Here is a 13,366-nt window from a genome sequence, read left to right on the forward strand (position 1 = left end):
AAATCATGGCATTTGCAGGTAAATGGATGGAGTTAGAGAATATTATATGTTAAGTGAAGTAAGCCAATCCAAAAAGCAAAGTCTGAATGTTTTCTCTACTACGTGGATTCTGATCCATAATGGGGATTTGGGGGTGGAGTGGAGCATGGGAGGAAGGGAGGAACTTTAGATAGGGCAAAGGGGAAGGAGAGGAAGGGAGGGGTTATAACGGTAGAAAAGATGGTGGAATGAGATGAACATCGTTACCCTAAGTACATGTATGAAGACACAAATGGTGTGACTCTACTTTGTGAACAACCAGAGACATGAAAAATTGTGCTCTATATGTGTACTATGAATTGAAATGCATTCTGCTGCCATGTATAACAAATTAGAGTAAATAAATAAAATTTTAAAAACACTTTAAAGTGTACATGGATTTAAGTCACATTAGGTTTAGATATAGAGGTATAGAAAGAGTAATATCACATTTGGTACAGAGTTTGGGTTAGGATTAGAGAATTAAGATTAATATGGGGAAATATGAATATTCATATGAATGTTCATGTGACAATATGTATGAAAGTATAAATATAGAAGATCTGACACAGGGAACATTAAAGTGTAAGTCCTGCAAATATATATATATATATATATATATATATATATATATATATATAAAATAAATGTATATTAAATTAAATAATATATAGTAAATAAATATATATGATAAATAAATATATATGTATATATATTACATATGGGGAGACATGAATGAATGCTATATATGATTATTGTGATACATATGCAAACTTAACAATGAAAATAGAAAACACAAGTCAAAAGACACTTTAAAATTTATATTCATGTACATTTATTTAAGTCACATTAGGTTTGGTTGGATGTGAAGGTATGGAAAGGGTAATATTAAGTTTTGTAGTGAGCTAAGGTTAGGTTTAGATTATTTATATGTGTATATATATATATAGATAGATAGATAGATAGATAGATAGATATATGAATACTCATAAGATAGTACTTGTGAAAAAATATATGTGAGAACATACACAAATAAACAAGATCTGAAACAGTGAAGATTAAATTGTGAATTTTATGAATATATGTTTTGTAAATATGGGGATGCATGGATGAATCCTATATATTATATGTTTTGATTTGTGTGCAGATATAACTTTGAAAATTGAAAATGCAAGTCAAAATACATATTAAAATTCATATTTGTGTACATGTATATGAATCACACATTAGGTTTAGATGTAGAGGTATAGAGAGGGTAATATAAAATTTTGTACTTAGCTAGGGTTAAGGTTAAAGAATTAAGATAAATGTGGGGAAATATCAATATTTATAAGAATGTGCTTATGAAAATATATGTAAAAAGATATATAAATATACAGGATCAAACACAGGAAAGAGGAAAGTGTGAGTCCTATGAATATATATTTTGTAAATATGGGGATGCATTGATGAATTCTTTATGTGATATATTGTGATATGTATGCAAATTTACATTGAAAATTAAAAATAGTCAAAATACAAAAAAAATGTTAATTATGATAAAAGGAAAACAGACTTTTTTTTACACTCTCAATATAACTGCTTTTTAGTAGTTTCTTCTTTGTCCATAAAATATAACTATTTTATGAAGGGCAAAACTATCATCTAAACAAACTTTAAAACAATCTTGAAATACTGCTGTTACTGTTAAACACCTTAGAATCTGTACTATTTTCCTGTGGATGCTTACCTGTTTGATAAGATAATTTTTTTTAAATTTATAATATGGTCAATAACTTCTTTTATAGCTCTGGTTTTGTTTTTTAATCTCAAACAAATTATACCTTATTCTGAAAATGGGTTAACTGAATAACCATAAAACCTGTTAAGGATGATATTACTAGCACAGAAGGACCCACCAGGCCCCAAATGCTATTTTGTTGTTCATAAACAAGATGATTATTCTATCTTGGTATTCTGAATTCAGGACATTATAATTTAATTGCAAAAAAATCAATCCTAGAATTATTAATAAAATAAACATTTTAATTTTCTTAGGAAGCTAAATATGTTATAACTCTAGATCTTCTGCCAAATTACTTGGAAGCCAAACACAAACATAAGGAAGGTGTCTTACATCTTTAGGAATGGCTAGCAAAGGGAAATAGAATCCAACAACAAAAATGAAGGTCATTACCCACCCCCATGCCCCATTTAGGGAAATTACAAAATGGCACAGGAAGTTTTCTTTGTTAAAGTGAATTTCTAGGAATCATACTCTGCAATAATATATTGTTAGTTTCTCAACTGTCAGCTTTTAACAGTTTTAATGCCAACAATTAAAATGCCCAAAAGGGGCTGAAAATTCAATTAAAGGGAATTTTCAGAACTGGTTGAGAAGCAGAGGGATGGAATTTCAACTGAACGAATGAAGAGGTGCCATGAACCTATGCAGACTCCTTTTCCTGCAATAGCTCACACACTGCAAGAAGCAAAGGCTGCCTCTTATTTTTTAAGAAGCATCATATATTAAGTTTTTAAAAATGAGTGAATCACTTTGGTACATCTTTTCACAAAAATTATAGATAGCTCTTTGTCCCACGATTATTTGGAACTAAAAGAAAAATACATAGCCTTAGACTTTAGCAATTTTCAAAACGCTAAGATGGAGATTCTTACATTACATAGTTCTACAATTTAGTAATTTTCAATAATAATAAGTAAAAGATTTGTATATACTTCATTAAAATTTTCGTGTTTCTTGTCTATTCACAGTGCAGCAAAGGAAATAGATATTGAGTGAAACAAGTTATAATGCCATATAAAACTCATGTGCCAACAGACACTCAAAGGAGATCTTCTTGGGTTCCAATGATTTTCATAGATTCTAGCTTCTCTATAGATGAAAGGTGACATTGATATCAATAGGCATGGGTGCTTCTTTATAGTTTTATATACAGGTATGGCCACAGAGTCTTAAGAATCTGATGAACAGTATGGACAACCGCCCTTTAAAAGCTTTTTTGTTTTCCTAATAAAATTATAATTTTGGAGGTTTCATAGATTCTGATGTTGATTCCTGAATTGTGAATCACTGATGAAGACCTCTGTCCTTAGGGATGGAAATACACACACACACACACACACACACACACACACACCTCACATGGAGAGGTCATAACAGATAACTTCTAATACAACCAATATTTTAGCATGTTGGAGATCGTGATAAAAAGATCCTTGATCATCTACTTATGGGACTTATCCTTTTCAAAATTACCAATAATGAAGTTCAGTGAAGATTTGAGCCAAAATCATTGAGGGATTAACTCAAACACCTTTGGTTGAAATATTTGTGTGATTATTTTCAAGGATAATTTCAATTTCACATAAGTTTGTGAGACTCTTAAGTTAGTGTTAGTTGAATGAGATGTGCTTACAGCGTTTCTTTGGTTATTTAAAAATGTCTTTGCTTTAAAAAGGAATCACTTGTGAATGGTTTCTGTGGAATTCCTTCTCAAGCCAGTTTTTCCACAGGAAATCATCCAGATACATCACGTCTACTATTTGGTTGGAAAAAGCAGGTTTCTGGTGTCATATAATGTGGGTTCAGGTTCTGGTGTCATATAATGTTCTGTGTTCAACAAACAGCATGACAACTGATTTATCCTTCCCCCAATTAAAGTGAAATTCTGATCCCCCCGACCTTTAACTAACACATTACTGATCTGTATTGTTATGCTTATGATATTTATTAACTTTCAAAAATACATAATATGTTGTCATTTCTCCCATTCTAATATACACTTTCATATCTGATTTTGTTTGCATTAATTTATATTCTCTTTTATTTTTATTTATTTATGTGGTGCTAAGGATTGAACCCAGGGCCTTGTGCATGTGAGGCAAGCACTCTACCAATTGAGCTATTTCCCCAGCCCTATTTTCTCTCTTTTTAAAAATTATTATTTTTTACTTATATATGACAGAAGAATGAATTACAATTCATATTACACATATAGAGCACAATTTTTTATATCTCTGGTTGTAAACAAAGTATATTTACACCAATTTGTGTCTTTATACATGTAATGTGGATAATGATGCTCATCACATTCCACCATCATTTCTAATCCCATGCCTCCTCCCTTCCCCTTCTACCTCTCTGCCCTATCTAGGGTTCATCTATTCCTCCCATGCTCCCCCTCCCTATCCTACTATGAATCAGCCTCCTTATATCAGAGAAAACATTCAGCATTTGGTTTTTGGGGATTGGCTAACTTCACTTAGCATTATCTTCTCTAACTCCATCCATTTACCTGCAAATGCCATGATTTTACTTAAAAGGCAGGTTCAGGTAACTATTGATCTAGTTTAACTAACACGTTATTGTTGTCACATAAAAGGAAGAATGTTTATTGTCTCTTTATTTATAAATAGTCTCATTTTCCTTATTTTATGTATGTTTTATTTGAAACAAAATTTTATGTAATACTTTAAAACACGAATAAGAAAATATATGAACTATCTTACTATTTAAACTCTTTTCAATGACAATCATTTAGATACACATATCTTTGTAATTAATACTTTTATTGTTTCTTCTTCTGTAACTCGTACAAGAATATTATTTTAACTTTATCGTTTGCAAATGAGTCATAACATAGTTTTCTAAATCTGTGATGTAATAAAGATGGGATTACCATTTTTTAAGTCTAAATGTAAGTTGAATGACATATTTATAAAGGTAAAGTAGTGCACTATGGTTTTCATTTCCACTTTTAATCTTCATCTTGTTAAAGAGGTAGTTTGTATATACAGAATGACACCTATTTACATGGCAGTGGGTTTAGTTCCTGCTGTGTCTGCTTAAACATTGACTCAACATACTGTAGGTAAATGCAGGTTTTGTTCTATGTAAATAAGTGAGATGATGGGTCTTTTTACTAATCCACATTTACATGTATAATCTGGATTTTTTGCTGCCAACAGTGAATCTAGTTAATAGCCATAGTCCTTTATGAAAATATACATTGAAACATTTAAAATATCATATAAACATAGGAAAACATTACCATGGGTGAATTAACTATTTGTTGTTCTTTGACATAATGAGGCAAACAAATTACCATTGTTTAAATCCATTACTAAATTTATTAGCTCAATTCACTGATACACTGAAATAATCTTTGGTTGTGAAACAGATCTATTCACAAGCTATGAGGTTACACTGAGCCACACTGCCCTGTCCATGTCCACCAGGAGTTATTAACTTTGAGTGAAGAAGGAATTTCAGGGGTATAGATTTTATTAAAACAAAATACAACTCTCAAGGCAGAGATGGATTTATTAGAAAGCTAAGTGCAAGGATTGAGTCCTCCAGCTACCACTGACCATATGCTTCCTAGTCCTTGCAAGAGTCTCTAGAAGTGCCTGTGAGCATATGCTTTTGTAACATTTGCAAATGAGTTTTGTGTGAATCCATTAAGGCAGCCCCCTCTTTGCCTCCTTTATACTTTGCCCGCGATAAGTATAATATGGGGACTGGACCAAATGTAGGCATTTTCCAGATTTTAAATTAGGCTATCAGGAAGTCAAGTAGGGGAATATGCTGAGGTTGTGTTTAATATGATGTATTTATGTCATTTTCAGTTTCTCCCCTGGGCAGTTTTGTCATCAGGACCATCTTTGTGTAGAACTGGCTTTATGTGTCTTTTTTTTAATTTTTATTGTTGGTTGTTCAAAACATTACATAGTTCTTGATATATCATATTTCACACTTTGATTCAAGTGGGTTATGAACTCCCATTTTTACCCCGTATACAGATTGCAGCATCACATCGGTTACAGATCCATTGATTTACCTATTGCCATACTAGTGTCTGTTGTATTCTGCTGCCTTTCCTATCCTCTACTATCCCCCCTCCCCTCCCCTCCCCTCCCCTCCCCTCTTCTCTCTCTACCCCATCTACTGTAATTCATTTCTCCCCCTTGTTTTTTTTCCCTTTCCCCTCACTTCCTCTTGTATGTAATTTTGTAAAACCCTGAGGGTCTCCTTCCATTTCCATGCAATTTCCCTTCTCTCTCCCTTTCCCTCCCACCTCTCATCCCTGTTTAATGTTAATCTTCTTCTCATGCTCTTCCTCCCTACTCTGTTTTTAGTTACTCTCCTTATATCAAAGAAGACATTTAGCATTTGTTTTTTAGGGATTGGCTAGCTTCACTTAGCATAATCTGCTCTAATGCCATCCATTTCCCTGTGAATTCTATGATTTTGTCATTTTTTTTAAAGATAGAGTAAGAGGAGAGAAAGAGAGAGAGAGAGAGAGAGAGAGAGAGAGAGAGAGAGAGAATTTTTTAATATTTATTTTTTAGTTATCGGTGGACACAACATCTTTGTTTGTATGTGGTGCTGAGGATCGAACCCGGGCCGCACGCATGCCAGGCGAGCGCGCTACCACTTGAGCCACATCCCCAGCCCGATTTTGTCATTTTTTAATGCAGAGTAATACTCCATTGTGTATAAATGCCACATTTTTTTTATCCATTCATCTATTGAAGGGCATCTAGGTTGGTTCCACAGTCTTGCTATTGTGAATTGTGCTGCTATGAACATCGATGTAGCAGTGTCCCTGTAGTATGCTCTTTTTATGTCTTTAGGGAATAGACTGAAAAGGGGAATAGCTGGGTCAAATGGTGGTTCCATTCCCAGCTTTCCAAGAAATCTCCATACTGCTTTCCAAATTGGCTGCACCAATTTGCAGTCCCACCAGCAATGTACAAGTGTACCCTTTTCCCCACATTCTCGCCAGCACTTGTTGTTGTTTGACTTCCTAATGGCTGCCAATCTTACTGGAGTGAGATGGTATCTTAGGGTGGTTTTGATTTGCATTTCTCTGACTGCTAGAGATGGTGAGCATTTTTTCATGTACTTGTTGATTGATTGTATGTCCTCCTCTGAGAAGTGTCTGTTCAGGTCCTTGGCCCATTTGTTTATTGGGTTATTTGTTTTCTTATTGTTTAATTTTTTGAGTTCTTTGTATACCCTGGATATTAGGGCTCTATCTGACGTGTGAGGAGTAAAGATTTGTTCCCAGGATGTAGGCTCCCTATTTACCTCTCTTATTGTTTCTTTTGCTGAGAAAAAACTTTTTAGTTTGAGTAAGTCCCATTTGTTGATTCTAGTTATTAACTCTTGTGCTATGGGTGTCCTATTGAGGAATTTGGAGCTCGACCCCATAGTATGTAGATCGGAGCCAACTTTTTCTTCTATCAGATGCAGAGTCTCTGATTTGATATTAAGCTCCTTGATCCATTTTGAGTTAACTTTTGTGCATGGTGAGAGGAAGGGATTCAGTTTCATTTTGTTGCATATGGATCTCCAGTTTTCCCAGCACCATTTGTTGAAGATGCTATCCTTCCTCCATTGCATGCTTTTAGCCCCTTTATCAAATATAAGATAGTTGTAATATTGTAGATTGGTTTCTGTGTCCTCTATTCTGTACCATTGGTCCACCCGCCTGTTTTGGTACCAGTACCATGCTGTTTTTGTTACTATTGCTCTGTAGTATAGTTTGAAGAACTGGCTTTCTATCATCCGCCAGTCAGGTAGGTTTCATGTCACAGACCATCAGCACCTGAGCCAGGGGCTTAACACTCTAAATATGTCCAACTGCACCATTCATTAGAAGTCTGTGTGTAATGGAGGGAAAAAAAATCTTGAATACTCAAAAGCCAGTCTCCGGAAATTAGTCCAAATCTTACAGTTTATAAATGAAGGAATAGACTTAAAAATTGATATGATAGCACTAGTGATCAGCTGCAAAACTGAATTTTTTTCTAAATTATTATTAACCATAAAATTCTTTCTATCAAACATATTACAAGATAAAATTACTTTCATAAAAAATGTTATTGTAATATTGTCATCATGTGAAAGTATACTCAGTGTGCAGTCAAAAAGTGTGGAAAAAATATTATAGAACTGTGTGAAGAAATTATTAGCAAAAATGTACATTTTGTTTGTATGTGGCATGGCATTTATTAGCTTTTCAAAGAATACAATATCTTGTGATTTTTATCATTCTGATATTCACTTTTGTGTTTGATTTTGTATGCAATATTTTATATATTTTTTTATAAGGCTGATTCAGAGAATGTAAACTTTAGGCTTATAAAACCTCATTTTGCCCCTAATTTGAGAATTTTACAAATAAGAATGTTGCTTCAGGGAAGAGGAAAAGGATAATTTTAATTTCACATAAGTTTGTGAGACTCTAAGTTAGTGTTAGTTGAATGACATTTTCCTTCTGGCCTTCTAACTTGATGCCTGAGGGTGTCACTATAATCAGCCTTTATGAAATAGATTACTTGTTCTTTATTTAAATCCCTAATCACCAAACAAACAAAATCATTACAGTCATCTTTATGTGGTAGGACCGTTGGTGACTTTTTAAATATTTCTTAATTTTTTAAACTGAAAACCATTGCTTTTATTTTTAAAAAAAATTAAAGTTATTACTTTAAATACCTTGGTTAAAACTCAGGGAGGGTGAAAATTATCTTAGTTCCCATTAACATAGTTCGAATTGATTTTAAATTTATATTATTATTTCTTACACGTCAGTCCCTAAAATTTCCTAAGTGATTAATTCATTATGATTTTAGTTTTAAAATTCCTGACAAAACTAGAAGAAGCCAAGCATAAATCATATTATACATAATAAAGATTCAAACTTATAGGACATGTTTTTTTTGAGGGAAGCACAGCCTGCTCCTTGTATTGAGTGTTCTTTGAAGAGACATTTAATTAATTACCTCTGGAACCTTCCTCTCCTCATGTCTTTGTTTGGTCTCTCTTTAGCCCTGTGGATCTTCTGTGGAAATCAGTAATTGGGGTAATCGGGATTAAATGCTGCAGACCTCACATTGCTGAAAGCCTCTGCAAAGACATCCTTCCCACTGAAGAGCCATCTCCTGACTCCACCTCCTTAGTCTTCTGTCTCCACACACATGATAGTATTTTCTCATAGAGAGGTAGTCCTTATGCGCTTGTAGGAAGAATACTTCCTTCTTGTAAGTGTTGATGAGTGACCCCTTTGAAGAACTTCTCTGTTCTTTGTAAGACTGCATTTGATAGAGCCAAGGAGGCTGTGGAGGCCTAACTTGCTTGGATTTCACATCTTCAGGAAGACGATTTTGCTATAGGAAGAGGAACTTGCTTTCCCAGGGGAAATGCTAGGAAGAGGGAAAATGTGAAGGGTTGAGATTTTGAGGAAATTAATTAAGGAGTTAGAAACTGGAAAGAGGATCCAAAATGACTACTAAGAATTTTTGAATTGTTTCTCACAAAATGTACAATACAGGTTTCTTCTTTTTGCTCCTACATGAGAATGTTAAAAATATTTGGCTTGCTCTACAGGTTTGATGCCCCTCATTTCTCTGGGAGGTTTGAACAAAACCGAGATCTGAGATCCGGTAAGCAAAGAGATGCAGGATCAGAGCACAGAGGGAGAGGTGACTTCTTGTTTTATGTGATAGCAGTCTGGTAAATAAATGAGTGAAAATTAAAAACTACATGGAATATTTAATAAAGCTGCAAGGAAATGTATGGAGTCTTTGGTAGGATACAAAAAAGGATGTTTCCTTATAGAATGCATATGGAATTTACAGCCCAAAATTCAAGAGTTGGAGGCTCTTTAAATTTTCTTGTGGTGTATCTATTTTTTCTCTTTACATTTTTTAAAAAATATAATCTAAACTTAAAAATACATTATTTTATAAGATATTCTAAAATAAGTTAACATTTACTATGAAAGTTCATTACTTAAACAAGCTTTTAAGTTGATGATGTTATAAATAACATTTTCAAGATGTCAATTTTTATCAATCATTAGATTTCATCTCTTTCTTATACTACTTATGGTCTATCTTTGACAACTAGTTTTAATATTCCAAGTACCTGTTTTCTCATATGTAAAATAAAGGCATTAATTCAGATAACTTCCCACAATGAACTTTTTTTTTCTTTCTTTTTTTTTCTTTGTGTGTGTGTGGTGCTGGGGATTGAACCCAGGGCCTTGTGCATGCGAGGCAAGCACTCTACCAACTGAGCTATATCCCTGGCCCCTAGGATGAACTTCTTTTGTTGATCATTTTTAAAAACTCATGTGAAAGTGTATTATTAGAATAATTTTAACCCTTTCATCTCCAGGCACTCTAGTCTATGCTTATAAATTGTGGTACTTATTTATACTATAATTATTATAGCACTAATGCCCTCTAGTCCAACTAATAGAAGTCAGCCCTAAGCATGCTCTCAGCATTTTCAGTTTTTCAGGCTGTTACCTAAAACAATGCCCACAGATATTCCTGTCCTATGGAGACCAAGGAAGTGCCCTCTTGAGCCTCGGTATATAGGTAAGGCATGTGTACTCACATTGCCCCAGGTCAATGAAGAACAGACTGTGACTTTTTAAAAACCTAGAATTTATTGACATTTTTGAGTTAAAACAGAAGCATAACATGGAGGGTGAATTGCAGCTTGCCCTGGTCCTTCAATGACAGGTTCTCCATTTGTGACAAACTAGTTCATCCACCACTGGATGCTGCAGGCATCTGCTCACCTCATGGTCTGACCCCAAGTGCCTCTACCTCTCTAAGGAGGAAGCAAGTGCTCACTTCTTAAGACTAAAGCTCATTTTCCATCTCACACTTAAATCTGTCCTAATTTTCTTAGTAGTGAAAACATATCCATTCCTTTTAGGTGAGCACTTCTACCACCACCATTGCAGGGAAGAATCTGGATCTGTGGCTCTGAGAAGACTGTCTTAGTATTTGGGAAAACATTTAGCTAAGTCTGACTTACATGCACATACTTACAAATACAAATCATGCAGCACAAGCAGCCCAATCCAAATTGCATGCAGTTTCAGGTTTAGTCCCACTGCTGCTTACCATTTTTACTCCAGTCTGGGCTGGGGAGAAGATCCCTATTAGATTTTGAGAAAAATTCACAATAAGGATATCTCCTTGAGAAAAAAATGATTGGTATTATGGTTTGGATGTAAGATGTCCTCCAAAAGCTCATCTCTGAAACAATGCAAGAAGGTTTAGAGTTAACATGATTAGGGTATGAGAGCCTTAACCCAATCTATGAATTAGTCCTTCTGATAAGAATTAACTGATGGGCTGGGGATGTGGCTCAAGCAGTAGTGTGCTCACCTGTCATGCATGCTGCCTGGGTTCAATCCTCAGCACCACATACAAACAAAGATGTTGTGTCTGCTGAAAACTGAAAAATAAATATTAAAAAAAATTCTCTCTCTCTCTCTCTCTCTCTCTCTCTCTCATTAAAAAAAAAGAATTAACTGAGGGGCTGGGGATGTAGCTCAATGGTAGAGCAATTTACCTCACACACATAAGGCACTGAGTTCAATCTTCAGCACAACTTAAAAATAAATAAATATTCTATCCATCTACAACTTAAAAAATATATTAAAAAGAAAAGAATTAACTTGAGTGGTTACTAAAGGCAGGTAGAGTGTGGCTGAAGGAGGTAGGTTCCTAGGTATGTACCTGTTTTGTCTGTGTGATACAGAGCTCTGACTTTCTGCCTCTGGTAATGTCTTAAGCTGTTTCCCTCCATACACTCTTCTATCATGATGTTCAACCTCACCTCAAACCCTGAGGAGTGGAGCCAGCCTTCCATGGACTGACACCTCTGAAACCATGAGCCTTCAAATAAAATTCTTCTCCTTCAAATTGTTCTTGTTGGATCTTTTGGACCTAGCAGTGAAAAAAAAAAAAAAAAGCTGACTAAAATACACGATCTATCCTTGGACTTGATTGAATACTTGTCACATGGTCTGAAGTGTCTGCTTTGGGCTATTTCACGGCAATATAATTCCACAGGAACACGATGTAACAAGTCCTACTGCAAGGTCCTACCACAGAGGGCATGCTATACCGCCCCAGAATACAAAAGAAGCACTGGCTGAAACACAGAGCACTGCCTCCATTCCAAGAGGCCAGAATGGGTCATAATTTCCTCAAAGGCAAATTTTTCTACCTTAAAAAAAATCAAGTGCTATCATCATATATTGTATAATAGCTAGCTGCTATCATTTAAAAAGAGATAAAATGCATTAGACATATGTAATAATATTATTTAACTTAATATGTGACTTAGAATTTATCTACTTTTTCCTTACAAGCTATTTAATCACATCATTAACATGTATTTAAAAGTTCTGTTGGTATTTGGGACTTAGGCAGTAAGTAATGTATACTTAAATTTGTTTCTAACTATTCTATTAGTTTAATTAGCATGCATGACCACTTAAATATGCTAGGCTAAAATTCAAGTGAAATGTTTTAAGTATAAAATAATACTTCTGATGTATAATTTCCTACTTTGCTAATACTTAGAAATTTCACTTCCAAATATACTGGCCAATGACTTTGTAGTGTTTTCTGCTTGTAATAAACTCTTATGCTGTTAAACACAAAATAATCAAGTTATAAGAGTTATTCAGTATCGAAGCAAAAACATTAAATTACAAAAGCTTTCATAGCTCTTGTAAACCTAAATAAGGACAAATAAAATATTTTCTTTCTTTTTCTTTTGGTAGTACTGGGGATTGAACCCATGGGTGCTCTACTACTAAACTATATCCCCAGCTCCTTTTAAACATTCTGAAATATTTTAAAACAGGATTTTACTATGTTGCCCAGGTTGGTCTCAAATTTGTGATCCTCCTGTTTCAGCCTCCCAAGTTGCCAAGGTTATAGGTGTGTGCCATCCTACCTGGTAAACATTTTTGATATTCATTGATTTTAATAGGGATGACTGTAACTTATGACTCAATCCAGGATAGTTTTGAGTGAGAACTGGAGAGTTTTTAATATAGGCATTCCTCTGTATCCATGGGAGATTGGTTCCAGGAACAAATGACCCAAGGGTTGTTCAAGTCCTTTATATAAAATAGGATAATAATATTTGCATATAACCTACTCACATCTTTCTGTATACTTTAAATCATCTCTAAATAATTTATAACACTTATTACAAATGATATATAGCTAGTATACTGCATTGCTTATAGAGCACCTATCCCAAAGACTTTGTATATGTTCAGTAAAGATGCAATTTCTTTATAGAAAGTTTGTTGCACCTGAGGATTAGAAAATTATGGATGTGGAAGACTGACTGTAATTTCATCAGGATGACAGAGCCATCTGGGTCAAATAGAATGCTACTCTAAATTCTGTGATTTGGAACAATAAAAAGAAATCTTAACACAAAAATAATTATCAGCCATGAAACATTTACTTCTCTTATCAAGACTTGCATTAGGATGATGCGGAG

At 34.2% G+C, this 13,366-nt stretch overlaps 1 long non-coding RNA gene across 1 annotated transcript in view; it reads right to left on the reverse strand.

The window, feature by feature from the left end:
* Positions 1-13,366, reverse strand: part of LOC308643623 — a 738,763-nt gene that overhangs the window by 374,027 nt on the left and 351,370 nt on the right. The window lies entirely within an intron of this gene.

Source organism: Spermophilus citellus (assembly GCF_964194105.1).
Source record: "Spermophilus citellus genome assembly, chromosome: 3".
NCBI lineage: Eukaryota > Metazoa > Chordata > Mammalia > Rodentia > Sciuridae > Spermophilus > Spermophilus citellus.